Raw genomic sequence first — 14,502 nt, 5'->3', positions numbered from 1 at the left:
GCAACCACTGTGAAAATCACTATGGAGCTTCCTCAAAAGGCTAGAAATGGATATGCGTGCCCACGTGACCCACCCACAGCACTCCTGGGCACACACCCAGTGGACTGTACCCCAGTGCAGGGTGTGCGCTCATCCACGTCCATTCCTGTTCTGTTCACAAGTAGAACATGCAAACAGCTTACATGGACACCTGATGAATGGACAAGGAACATGTGCACAATGGAATATTATACAGATGTAAAGAAAAAGGAAATGTGTAGGCAAGTGTATTAAACTAGAAAAATACTATACTGCGTGCGATAATCCAGACCCAGCAAGACACATGGCAAGTTCTCACTTACATGGGATCCCAGAGCCAACTCTTTAGATTTGTGGATCTAACTTGGGGTACACATAGAATCTTGGAAACTAGAAAGAGGCCACTGGGGGGGAGGGGAGGAAGATCTTAAGGGGAGTGGGATAGTAGAGCATCAGTCACAGGAAAACAGAAATGGGGGAGATGGGGAAAAGGTAAGGGGAGAAGAAACAGGGGCAATTAACATCAATGACGTCTGAAGAAGCCATATAGAAACCGCTGTTTTATAAGCTGTGCCTGTCTGTCTGTCTGTCCGTCTGTCTGTCTGTGAGAGCTAGTTTAACTAGAGCTACCCTACGTCAGATATGGCTCCTCCCAGAAGCCGTAGGTTAACAAATGAAAGACCCTGCCAGGTGTGAGATGTGTCTCCTCAAGTTGTTTATAAGGGGCGTCCCATACCTCCGACATGCTCTTGGTTGCCTTCTAGAACTTGATGGTGAAACTCTATTGCTGTGACCCCATACACTTTGGTCACAGGACTTGAGGAAATCAAGCTTATATTGACTGGGAAGCGCCCTCTCTGCAGGCAGCTTTCATAGTACTGAAAGGTGCTATGTAGAGTCCTGCGGAAGAGACATCATCAAGTTTTACGCAGATGTGAGCCCTGAGACCTGCCACAATTACCTGTCTGGCACAAGACGCCGATGGTGTAATGGTGGCATGAATGTTGTTGGGGTAGCTAACTGATTTCTGATTGGATCTAAGGCCCACTCCATAGGATAGAGCACATACCTAATACTGTAAATCTGACCAAGAGCCCAGGGCAGGGGAGCCCATAGACCCAAGGATGGACCTACTACTATTATGTGCATAGCTTCCCTCTAGAGTCCTGTGTCTTTACTTATAGGTTAGTGCTGCTCTCAGTCCTCACCTAGGAAGCCTTTGTGCACACTGAATGGAGAGTAACACAAGAATTCACAACTGTAAGGAGTGCTAGCCTACCCAGGACATCCACATCACATACCAAGGCTCAGGGGACATCATAGAAGAGGGGGCAGAAAAAGTGTAAGAGGCAGAGATGAGAAGGGTGGAGCACTTCTCCATGCCCCCAAGACATGACAGAACCAGTGTATCTACAAACTCACAGCAGCTATGGTTCCCTGCATAAGACCTGCCCAAGATGAAGCCAGATAGCTCGGCAGCATGGAACAGAGAGGGGATCACACACACAAACCATCATTCCCAGCTGAGGAACTACTGAGGACTGATGGATGGCAGCAGAAAGTTTTCATTAGGGGTGTGGTCTGTGGATTGGTGGGCTCTGACAGGGGGCCTCACGCTCATGCATACGTGGGTAGCACACATTGGATTTAGTGTGGTATTAAAAACATAAAAGGACTAGGAAGTAAATATGACCAATATTGTTTTGCATCTATGGAATTCTCAGAGAATAAAAAATATTACCTTTTTTGGTAAAATTAAAAAGTGCCAACTTACTGAGCTTGCTCACTCCGTTTCTGTCTCATGTCGAAATCAGGTCTGTTCATGTTCCCAGAGTGAGCTCCGGGCAGTATTGTTTTTCATCTAATGTTGATGATAATAACAGCATCACTTTGCTCAGGGCTCCCTCTCACTCACACAGCTTCCACCCAACAAATGCTCCTGCTGTGTCAAGGCTGCCTGGTTAAAGGCCCCACACACAGGCCAAGAGAAAATGCAAGAAGAGCCATGCATGGTGGCAGGGAGGTCACATCAAGAAGTTCAGACCAATTTGGGTTACATACCTGTCCTCATGTCAAAAGAAGGAAAAGGAGAAAGAAGGGGAAAGAAAGAAAACATGGGGCAGGGGGAGAAGATGGGGAGGGGAGGAGAAGGGGGAGGGGAGAGGAGAAGATGGGAGGGGAGGGGAGGGGAGAGGAGAAGGTGGAGAGGGAAGGTGTACTAGTCAGGGTTCTCGAGAGTCACAGAACTTATGGATAGTCTCTATATAGTAAAGGAATTTATAGATGACTTAAAGTCTGCAGTCCAATTCCCAACAATGGTTCAGTAGTAGCTGTGAATGGAAGTCCAAGGATCTAGCAGTTACTCAATCTCATACGGCAAGCAGGTGAAGAAGCGAGAGCAAGACTCCCTTCTTCCAATGTCCTTATATGGTCTCCAGCAGAAGGTGTAGCCCAGATTAAAGGTGTGTTTCACCATACCTTTAATCCCAGATGACCTTGAACTCGGAGATCTCCCTGTCTTAATCTTCTGGAATCCATAGCCACTATGCCTCAAGATCTCCATACCAAGATCCAGATCAGAAACTTCTATCTCCCAGCCTCCAGATAAGGGTCACTGGTAAGCCTTCCAATTCTGGATTGTAGTCCATTGCAAATATAGTCAAGTTGACAACCAGGAGTAGCCACTACAGATGGGAAGAAGGTGGAGAAGAGGGAAGGGGAGGGGAAGGGATGATCTGATTTCAGGAAGGGCCTCTGAAAGACCACTAGCAGTCCATCCTAGTCCTCAGTTTCATAGGGCCAGATTATTGTTGGAGCAGAAGGCAAGACAACCAGGCCACATAAGATCATTTCCTCTTCCCCTTTCAGTCGCTGTGGTCAAGCTTTGCCACTGAGCAAATCCCAAAGGGCAGAGCAAACCCTGGGGTAGCCCAACTCCATGCTTCCATAGCTCCACTAGGAAGGGTGCAAGGACCCTGGCTTCCTGATTTAGGAAGCTAGAGTTTTGTGAGGCTTGTGGTGTTAACTGAGAGAGGTGGCACATACAGGTCCCAAAAGCAATGTACCAGAGATGCCCAGAAGGAGGCCCAAGGCTGGTCAGCAAAATGGCTGCACATGGAAGAGCATCCCCCACCCCCAGCCTGTAGGACATGCAGACCCAGACAACAGTTTCCAGATACACACGTAGTGAAAGGAGCCAAAGGCACTCATGCTCCCTGGTGCCACTGTAGTCCAGCCTGGTCAAGAGTTCACGTACAATTGGAGTTACTACTCATAGCTAGGCAGGGCCAACATAGGCAGAAACTGAGACAGAAGACAGCAGGGACAAAAGCAAAAAGCCAGTGTGTCCCAGGAGAACAGTGTTACTGACAGCAGCCCTCGGCATTTCTTCCTATCACAGAGCGAGCTATCTCAGACTCAGCTGAGCAATGGGCAACCTGGAAGCCTTTGACCTGCACTGAGACAATCACACTGTGTTGATGGCCAGGAGCAACTCAGGCCTCTCGTCCCCACGTCCTCATAGCTGTCCCCACGTCCTCATAGCTGTGTTTCTACAGCTGCTCAGGTTAGCTTGCGTTGCATATGTTGAAGCTCATGATTCCTAACTCACTCTTTAACGTCATCAGTAGACAGGACTAGAGGAAGATTAACAGTTAGGACAGTTGATGTAAGCACCCCACCACACACACAGTCTGCTGAAGTTTGGGGGGTTCTTTGCTCACTGCTGGGTCAACAACTACCTGTTAAGTCCCTTTTTTCCTTCTATAACACTAGGTATGGTGAATACACATATAAATAGCACATTACTGTATGCTCCCTACGTAGGGGTTTTTGGTCTAAGGTAGGAGCCAATACACAGAGATTATACAGATGCAACTAGAGAGACAGGTTGAGGCAGAAGGACGGTGAGTTTGAGAATAGCTTGGGCTGTATAAAGTGACTCCATCTATGACCCTATAAAAAAGAGTAAAAGAAAAGAGACATTATGGGTATAGTCATGGGGTCTGTCCAAAGTATCACAAGTTCAGAGAGCTTCAAAAGATGCCACCAGAGGTGTGAGTAAGAACTGAGTCACAGGGAATGCAGCCGGGTGGGAGCCGGGTGCTAACTGCTGAGTTCACTAGCTCTCAGACCCACACTTTTCACATCTCTAAATCAGTATGTGTCACACTGTTATTGCCAGATAGGTGGGTAATCACAGCCAGTCACCACTGCCTGACATCACCAGGTGATGTCAGCATCCAGATACCCAGGTGGGTGTTCAGGGGCTGGGGAGAAAATGCCAAAAACAACAGCAGGGACCCTTTCTGTATGAGGCTGGAGGGGATGGCTCAGTGGGTAAAATAAGTACGAGGATCAGAGTGTGGGTTTCCAGAAACCACATAAAACCCAGTGGGCATGGTGGCCCTCCCGTAATCCTAGTATACAGGAGGCAGAGACAAGGACTCCCCAGAACAAGCTGGGTAGCCAGATTAGCAGAAATGGAGAACCCTGGGATAAGCAAGGGACCCCACCTCAACACAGAGGTAGAGGTGATCAAGGAAGACCCCAGCATCAGCTGTGGACTTTCACACATGTGCACATATACATGTGCCCTCAACACATCCAAGCACACATGTACGCTTGCAATAAGAAAAGAAGAAAGCTGTATCTCAGACACATCTGTTAGCAGAGAGGATGAGACTGTGTGGAAACCAGACAGAAAACTGACGCAAGTCAGGCTTGGTGGTACACCCTTGCATCCCTAGCCCTTGGTGGTAAGGGCAGGAGGAGCTTGTCTCAAACAAAACAAAAGATGAAGGTGATCTGAAGTGTGGTGGTTTGAGTGAGAGCGGCCTGTCCAGGCTCCTGTGCTTGACTGCTTGGTCCCCAAGTGGTGGCTCTGTTTGGGAAGGTTTAGGGGGTGTGGCCTCGCTACAGGAAGTATGTCACTCTGAGGTTTCTAACCACACACTGTTGGAAGTTCACACTCTGCTTCCCGTTTGTGTGTTCAAGCATTGAGCTCTCAGCTTCCAGTTCCCACCACTAATGCCTGCCTGTTCTCATACTTTCCCACCATGATGGGTCATGCATGGGCCCTCACCTTCTGGAACCGTAAACCTAAGTAAACTCCTTTTTCTGCCTTGGTCATGGTATTTCATCACAACAAATAACTTATCCATGCATTAGTGGTGACACTTGCACAACCTTCAAGTAAACTAAAAACCCAGAGCTACACACTATAAAAGGGCCTATCTTATCCCATGATTATATACTAAAAGATTAGAAATGTTCTAGAAATAAAAAGTGCTGCTGGCTGCCCAGTAGTATGGATGTCACTAGTGTGTATACTTCTTTTTTTTTTTGGTTTTTCGAGACAGGGTTTCTCTGTATAGCCCTGGCTGTCCTGGAACTCACTTTGTAGACCAGGCTGGCCTCGAACTCAGAAATCCGCCTGCCTCTGCCTCCCGAGTGCTGGGATTAAAGGCGTGCGCCACCACGCCCGGCCTGTGTGTATACTTCTTAAATTTTTAAAACTAGTCTGTATCCTTCATATTATATAAATGTTACAGTAAAAATGCATAGGAGCAATGCTGCCACAGGGGTCCCCCTCCCCTCACAAAGCTGTGTGCTGACTCAGCCTTTGTTTCAAGACTCCTGTAGAAGTGATGTGTATTTCTAAGGACCCTCATACGCTACACCACAGGAGACCTGAGAGTTGAAGTACATCAGATCTAACTTCTCAAGGGGGCAGCAAGAAAGATAAAGACAGACGTTTGCCAGTGTAAAATCCTGATGTTCAGGATTGGCCACCATTGCACAGACCAAACAAACTAGTATCTTGACAAAGGACCCTCCAATAGGTGTTGAAGACAAAACATCTGGGCCTCAGAAGACACCTGTCTCATCTCACATGGCCGCAGATCATTGACTTGGTGGTTAGGAGCATCGGCTGGTCTTCCAGGGGATCCACAAGTTGGCTTACAACCATCTGTAACCCCAGTCCCAGAGAATCTGGTGTTCTTTTCTGGCCTCCTCAGAGACCAGACATGCATGTGGTTCACAAACATACATGTAAACAAAACGCTCACACACATAATATAAATTTTAAAATAAGTTTTTAAAAAGATTAAAAGCCTGATTCAGGTACAAGAACAACAACAGCATCAAAGCACAGGTAGCCCTGACTGGGCCCACACCTTCTATCTGGAAGAGAAATGCCTTCTACCTCTATTAGCTGTTCCTCCTCAGGAGGCCACATGCAGAGCCCACCTAGTAGACATTCTTAGATATGGGCAAAAAATGGTTTGTTTTGTTGAGACAATGTTGATTGTAGATTTGGTCTAGAACTCAAATATGTATGTGAGGGTGACCTGGATCTCCCGATCTTCTTGCCTCCACTTCCCAAGTGCTGAGATTACAAATATCACAAGACACGACCTGAAGAGGATTTCCGTCATCTACCAACCAACATGAAAATCACTGATCTTTCTATCCAGCTTGCACAACCACCTACTGGGAACAATCTATCAAAGTAAGTCTAGGCAAAACCACACAATACTCAAGGAGAATAAACTACTTGTTTCCCAAAGTGTGAAGATGGAAACTAATTTGGGTTGAAGAGGGCATTCTTATTATGTAGCCCAGGCTAGCCTGGAACTAGTGATCACCCTGCCTCTGTTTGTCAAGTGCTGGGATCATCAGCGTGTACTTCCACACCTGGCTAAGGATGAAAACTTTTTTCAGTGTTCCTGGGCTGAACCCTAGCATGCTAGCTAGTACTCTACGATAACTTCAGCCAATGATAACTTTTTAAACAAATATGTAATTAGAAAAGAGTTCTTTGTGCAAAAATCATCTTTGGAAATAAGTCAGGACTAAGAATGGAGTATGAAGGCTTCGCATACTTTGAACCCTAAATTTTATGATCACACAGGACAGGAGCCACCGTGCTGGACCTCAGGAAAGTCACTGATCAGCCACTCACACTCTAGAAGTTGCCCAGATGCAAGCAAAGCTGTGAGCTTCTTGCTACCATGCTTCAAACACAGCTCTGGGCTCTGGTGAAAACTGTATGTAGGTCGGTTCAATCCGGTCCAGTTTCGAGTTGAGGACAACATTGAGGACAACATTTTCATGATCATATGTTCCCTTTTAGTCATACATCCCTAAAAATTAACTTCCAGTAAACATTTTCACACCTCAAGATGAGACCCATCTTTATTCGGGGACCAAAAATAGCCATCAAATACATGCAGGCTGCCTCCAGACATTGGGCCCCAAGCAAGCACAGCACACACCCCACTTTTAGGGGGAAGAGGCTCATGTCACCTTCCAGGAAAGCAACATCAATGGAGAAGGTTGGAGGACACTGGGGACAGAATAGTTAAGAGCTCAGGTTTTGGCATCTCAGGGACCCAGTTTCAGTCCTGTCATTGCGAGGGAACTTGTTGGCAGTGTATGGAGACAAAGAACACCATTCACAATGGAACTACCTTAAATTTTTCTTAATTTTCATTTATTTTCATTGTGTGTACTTGTGTGTGAGTGGAGAGCGGAGGACAACTTGGAGGAAATGGCACTTTCCTTACACCTTGTTTTGGAGGCGTAGGCATGATAACGGGAAGAGAGCCTGACTTCTGGCTTTGTAAGTGCATTATGGCAACTGATCTCAGGTCATCAGGGATGCACGGGAGGGTTGTTTTTGTTTGTTCTCCCCACTGAGCCATCTCACCAGTCCCTCCCATTTGGAGCATAAATAAAATAAATTACCTGAGCATGCTCTACAGCACATTGCAGACACAAAGAGTAAGATCCTCGTGATCGTCTTACTGGTTGATTCAAACTGGGTGGAGTTCAAACAGGCTTCCCTCCGTCTCCAACAGCGAGTGAGGCTAGGGTACAGATTAGGCGATATTTTTCAATGTTTTGAGAACAGTCTCCATAAAGAAATACTTTTATGTTGCAATTAAGTATCAATAAACAGGTATGTATGTACCCTAGGACTGGAGACATGGCTCCTTGCTCACAAGAACATACTGTTCTTGCAGAAGAACTGTATTCAAGTCTCAGCACTGACATGGAATTTCACAACTGCTTAAACTTTGTTTCCAAACATACACACCACCCCACACACATACACTATTAAAAGTCAAAATAAATCTTAAAAACAGATATGTACCAAAAGAAAAGGTAGTTTTACCAAATAATTATTGTTACTATGATAACTTTGTTTCATTTATTTATTTATTCATTTATTTATTTAATTATTCTTGAAAGTTCCCAAACCTACAAAATACTCGTAGGAATACAAAATACCATTCACCTAGCAAGGTGGCTCAGCTGCAGTCATTGTTAATCTGCACTGGCTAAGTCTGGTGGAGGGTCGTTCTGTACATTGCAAACTATTCAGAAGTTGTCCTGGCCTCTATCCAAAGACGTGACTGGTAACCACTTTACACAGTACCAGTTTTTACAAGCAAAACTGTCTCCAGCCATTGCCAAATATCTCTGGTAGATAAAATCAACCCTTGTTGAGAAGCAAGGACCCAAACCTACTGATAGGTACTGTCTTAGTCACTGGCCTATTGCTGTGAAGAGACACCATGACCAAGTCAATTCTTATAAAGGAAGGAATGTAACTGGGGCTGGCTTACGGTTTCAGAGGTTTAGTCCATTACCATCATGGTGGGAGCATAGCAGCAGGCATGGCAGGCATAATGCTGGAGAAATAGCTGAGAGTTACATGGGGCTCTGCAGGCAGAGGGGCAGAGACTGAGCCAGACATGAGCTTTTTGAAACCTCAAAGCCCAGCCCCAGAGACACACTTCCTTCTGTTGTGGATGGCCCTGGAGATGCCTATAATTTGATGTTAATTCCACTTTCCCAGGAGGGGTTCTCTTGACCGAGGAATGAGTGTGGTACTCACGTGACTTCTTGTGAACCTTCCCCTGGAATGAATAAAGGGACCAATCACTGGATGAGTAGGCGGGACTTCCAGGTTGGACTGAGGAAGAGAGGAAGCAGGAGACAGTTAGGAGCCTTTTGGATGGGGATAGAATAAGGACAAGATGTTGCTGAGGTGTCTCCGGGTTTCAATGGCAGATCCGTCAGGATTCGCCACCGGAGGATTTAGATTTTATATGGCTTACAAGATTAGGATTCTAGTTGTTGCCCCCAGAGGCTGAGCTACCATTGCTCCTGAACTAAGTCTGTGTGGCGTTTTCCTTCACATGGCTCAAGAGAGAAAAGTACTGCGGCAAAGCGTGGGTTTGCCAGATGTGCACCACTAAGGCCATGGGGGATTTGAAGTACGGGGCTGGTGTGGTAGCGACACGCCAGTGGGAACTTAATCAGGTGGGTGGAGAGATTTTGGAGCTCTGAGTCGGAGAGTCTCTGTGAGATGAGAACTGACCAGCGAGATTTCTGGGGCTGAGAGTAGCTGGGTGTAGTGCGGGAACTTGGAGTTCTTTTTAATATTGCCCACAACATCCTCCAACAAAGCCAATTCTTCCAATTCTATCAAAGAGTTCCACTCCCTGGTGACTAAGCACCCACATATATGAGCCTACTGGAGGCCATTCTTTTTTTTTTTTTTTTTTTTTTTTTTGAGACAGGGTTTCTCTGTGTAGCCCTGGCTGTCCTGGAACTCACTTTGTAGACCAGGCTGGCCTCGAACTCAGAAATCCACCTGCCTCTGCCTCCCGAGTGCTGGGATTAAAGGCGTGTGCCACCACGCCCGGCTTGGAGGCCATTCTTATTTAAACCAATACATTTAGCACCTGACCAGGCTACTTCATTGCCCTCAGTAAACACTCACACACATGCAGAAACAGTGTCTGAACTGAGAAAACAAGTTACTGACTACACACTTGTCACTAAACTAGTTTACCATGCATTCTACAAATAAGGACAAGGCCTCCAGACATGGTGGTTACACCTGTAACCCTGCAGGTGGGAAACTAAGGCAGAAGAATCGCCACAGCTCACGACCATCCTATGCTATAGAGTGAATTCCAGGCCAGCTTGAGTTACAGTGGGAGACCCTCCTGTCTTTGAAAAAAACCAGAAAAATGAACTCTTATAAAGCCCTAACACCATTACTATACCTAACATCTAACACTGATTCAGTTATCTTCTCCTCTGTTGTTTACAGCCCACTAAATTTCAGGCCCCTCTTACAAATCCTGGCCTGAAGCTCACGTTAGAGAAGCTGGGTTACTGAAGGCCAGCTCTCCTACCCTGAAGATACTTAAAAGCTAGAGGGACGCCCAGTCCTGAAGCCGGAGAGCACACAGGAAACCACGGAGTCCAGTGCACATTTACAGGAGACTAACCACCACACCCCGCTCTCTTTTCCTCCAGTCCTCCCCACCTCACAGAGCCCCACCCCCACCCCTGGGTGGCACTGGGAACATCCAAGCCAGCTTGCCCCACCCTTCAAGGAACCTAGCAGTTCCAGGCGCCAGAGAGCCCCTCTCTGTGTGTGCCCTGGCCTGTCTGTGAGGAGCTGGTGGGGCCCACAGACAGATCTGGATGCACTGTGGCCTGACCACATCACAAGCCCAGGCCTGGGTGCAGGCTGTGGCAGGCTGCCCACCCTTCCCTGTTTTCCTTTCCTTACCTACACTGGCCCCAGCAAAGCAGTTACAAGTCGGTCCAGAAGCTGCCAACAGACTGGGGCCGAGAGACATGAAAGTCTATGAGTCAGCGGCTGCTTTGATTCCCCTGGCCTTATAAACCTGCCCTTTGAATCTAGCATCAGGATCCAAAGAACAGAGAAAGTTGGAACCAGAGCTACCAAAAATGAACAGGGAAGTTGGCCAACCCCACCTCACACCAGTGCCCTAGAAAGGGCAGTGAGGAGCAGGGTGGAGTGTGTGTGTGTGTGTGTGTGTGTGTGTGTGTGTGTGCGCGCGCGCGCGCGCGCGCGCACGTGCCTTGTCTATATTGCTTGTTGTGCCCTTACTTCTGAGGACAATACCAACTACAGGTGAGGGGCGCTCACAATCTGGTCCAGGAGCAAAGAAACGCAATGTCCCGGTCTGCTCAAGCTGCATAACAAAGCAGCAAATACTGGGGTGGAGCCACTGTTGAGGTTTGGTCTGTTGCTATGGATTGTAATCTGGCCCCCAAGGTCTGGATGCCCCAGGGAGGAGGAAATGCCACAAGTACACCAAACACCTTAAACTCCGAGTTATCCTGCTTGGTCAATAAAGATGCCTACACCCTGCAGCTGGGCAGACGAGAGGTAGGCGGGGCTTTGGTTCCAAGGCTTGGGGTCTGAGGCAGAACAGGAGGGGAGGAGAGGGGAGGGGAGGGGAGGGGAGGGGAGGGGAGGGGAGGCAACACCATGTGGTAGGTGAATTATGAAAACTTGCCAGTTGGAGTAAGAGCAGCCCAGGCAGAACATAGCAAGTTCTATCACAGGGTTATTGACAGGGAAGTAGACAAAATAGCATAGAGGGTAGCCATCTGCCCAGCTCTACTGCTTTAAGGCTTATTATAAATATAAAGGTCTTGTGTCTTTTATCTGGGAACTGAATGATCCAGCGTGGAGTAGAAAACCGCAGCTAATAATTACCACAAGTGACAGTCCACAGCACATGACTTTTCCTCAACTACAGACGGTCTGCTTCAGTTCTCCTGACTTTACAGAAGGAAAGTCCAAGCTTATAACTGTAGTTTAATCTTAAGTGGCTCCCAGAGCCTCATGTGGCAAAGGGTAGTGTTCCCAGGGTTCTCTTAAGAGAGGGAGACTTTGGGAGGCAGGGCCTAGTGGGAGAGTTGAGGTCACTGGAGGTGGGCCCTGGAAGGGGACTGTGGGACTCCGGTCCCTTCCCTTTGGCATCTCAGGTATTCTATGAGTGGTTTTACAACTCCAGGGTTCCCGACATGATGTGCTACTGCCTAGCCAACAGCCTTAAAGCTACAGGGCCAGACAGGGATAAACTAGACTGGGACTGGCAAAGCAGAGCTCTTTCCAGGCTGGTTATCTGGGGACTTGTCTCTGAAGCAGGAAGTTGGCAATTCCAAGTGTCAAAAGCATCCCGTTAGATATAATATGCCGGGGCTCACAATCAGAACACCCAACTCCCGTTTCTTCCCTACCTAAAGTTGTCTTCTATCACTTCTTTCCCTTGGGTCCCACCAAGGTTCAAAGGTCAGCTCTAGGCATGGTGGTTTTGCTTGCATTGGCTTAATTCAACAAAGTCAACAGAAACGTTCTCAGTCTTTCTTAGGATTCCTCTCTATCCCTGATCCCAATTTGTTTGCTGTGATGGGGTTTTGCTAGGTAGCCCAGGGAGGTTTTATTTAAACTCTGATCCTCCTGCCTTAGCTTCCTGAGATCTAAAAATGTAGTTGTGCACTCCCTACCCCTCACAGCTGCACCTCCCCTCACAGCTGCACCTCCCTTTTGCCTTTTTGACCCTTAAAAAAAAAAGAAAAGACAGAGTCTCTCTGTGTAGCCCTGAATGTCTTAGAACTTGTTCTGTAGACCAGGCTGCCCTCACAGAGATCCATCTGCCTCTGCCTCCCAAGTGCCTATACCAAAGGCATGTACCACCACACCTGGCTGTTGTTGTTTTGCTTTTGGGGTTTTTCTTTGTTTTGTTTTTTTATTTTCTTTCTTTTTATTTTTTAAAAGTGTAGTATGATCATATCATTTATCCTCATTTTCTTTCCTCCTCTAACCCTCTCATACACTCCTCCTTGCTCTCTTTCAAATTCATGACCTCTTTTTTCATTAATTGTTGGTGTGTGTGTGTAAGTATAACCTGTTTTGTCTGTATAATGTTACTTGTATTTTCATTTTCAGGGCTGACTGTTCGGTGCTGGATAACCAGCTAGTGTGCTCTTCCTTGGGGAAGACCGTTCCTCCACTCTCAGTATTCCTTTGTCACCTTGCCCCTTTCTTTTAAAAGCACCTCAAATTGAGCTCCAGCTTGTTCGGAGTAGATTCACAGGTGTCTTCAGCATTCTTTCATCCTTCCTCACCCACAGGGATGAGCCTTAAGCACCTGGGAAGGCTGCAGGTACTTTTCCAGAAGCAATAATATATTGCTACTCACCCTTTACACGTATCACCCTTTACTGTCAAGCTGGCTGCTTAAAGAGGACCACAAGGAACTTGGCCAGCTCTCTCCAAACTGATACCAGACAGACATTGCTTCTAGAGGGACTGCCTAGATTTGTTTAAAAAAAAAAAAAAACGAACATAAAAGGAAAGAACACTTGTCCCAGAGAGAGGCACAGACTCCACAGTGCTCCCTGAGAGAGAGCCAGAGACCCCCAAGTACTTCACAAGAGAGCTTCAGACCCCACAATGATCCAAGAGAGAGCTGCAGAGCTCAGAGTGCTTCACAAGAAGGCAGAGCCCAGGCAGGGTGCCCCAGGTACTCAGTTGATGTGTGAGAGTGGAGTCATTTGGAGTGCTTGAGAACAGACACCTTGCCAGTCTTATCTCCAGGGCTCCCTTTCAGCTATGGCTCCTCGGTTTGGCCTCACTCTCTCTCCATTTATGTATACAAGTGCTATGTATCACCAAGACCCCAAGTCTCCAACAACACAGGAAGCTGGACAGACTTCCTTCTCCCAAAGTTACTAAACATCAGGCAAGCAAGCGTGGGCACAAGCTAATGCATGCATGCATGCATGTACACATATACACATTTCGTTCCCTCACCCACATACCTGCAGCCAACCCCAGCAGCTCCCCAAACTCAGCTTAGAAAGGTGGTAGCTGTAATGACATTTCCAAACAGGGGCTCTCTGAGGGTTTAGAGACACCCCCCACAAAGTAATCTTGCCCTGCTCTAGCACACCCCATTCTAGATATGATGGAAAAGGGCACCCTATGCTATGTCAATCTAGATGATAGATATAGATGGTACACAGACAGACAAGACAGTCAGGCAGGCAATAGCTGTAATCTCAGCCCTCAAGAGTCTGAGGCAGGAAGATCATGAGTTCGAGACCAGTCTCAGTTATATAACAAGACCCTACCTATCTTAAGAATAAAGAGGAGGAGGAAGAGAAAGAAAGAGAGGAAGAGAGACATGACTAGGGCTAGTATCTTAAAATTCAATGTGACCTGACAAGCATGTTCAGAGTTCAGAGTAGCTCAGGACCTGGAACTCTGATTAGGTTCATCAGGGGAATGAAGAAACAACAGGTACGCATTCAGAAAAGCTGGAGTCAGGTGAACTGTGCTTGCTCTGACAGCCTAATGAACCATGCAACCAGGGAGAACTCAAGCAGCTTCTGATGGTCAGACTGTAGGAAGAAGCATTAGCCGGTCTTGGTGGGAGGTGTCTGTGGGTGAGCAGCCAGGCTCAGGCTGTAAACAGCCATGTGGAGGATGCTTTTGTGCATATGGGCCGGTTGTCCTTGCACACTGTCAGCCTTCACACTCAGACCAGAGGAGGCTTTGCCATCCTTCTGAACCTCCCCCTGATGATGGCTTTGCCAGATTCCCATGAGTCTAAGCTCTGGGCTCCTTGA

At 47.2% G+C, this 14,502-nt stretch overlaps 1 long non-coding RNA gene across 1 annotated transcript; it reads right to left on the bottom strand.

Moving 5' to 3' along the window:
• Positions 1-7,626: 7,626 nt before the first annotated feature.
• Positions 7,627-10,748, bottom strand: LOC110306193 (uncharacterized). Its single transcript, XR_002379234.3, has 3 exons — positions 10,622-10,748; positions 8,927-9,004; positions 7,627-7,892 (listed from the first exon to the last, which is right to left on the bottom strand). It is a non-coding gene; the product is annotated as an uncharacterized LOC110306193 (long non-coding RNA).
• Positions 10,749-14,502: the final 3,754 nt, after the last annotated feature.

The sequence above is a fragment of the Mus caroli genome, unplaced genomic scaffold (genome assembly GCF_978045245.1).
Source record: "Mus caroli unplaced genomic scaffold, Mus_caroli_1 scaffold_13, whole genome shotgun sequence".
NCBI classification, from domain to species: Eukaryota; Metazoa; Chordata; class Mammalia; order Rodentia; family Muridae; genus Mus; species Mus caroli.
The sequence above is the reverse complement of the archived record's forward strand: the minus strand, read 5'-3'. Positions and strand labels throughout refer to the sequence as shown.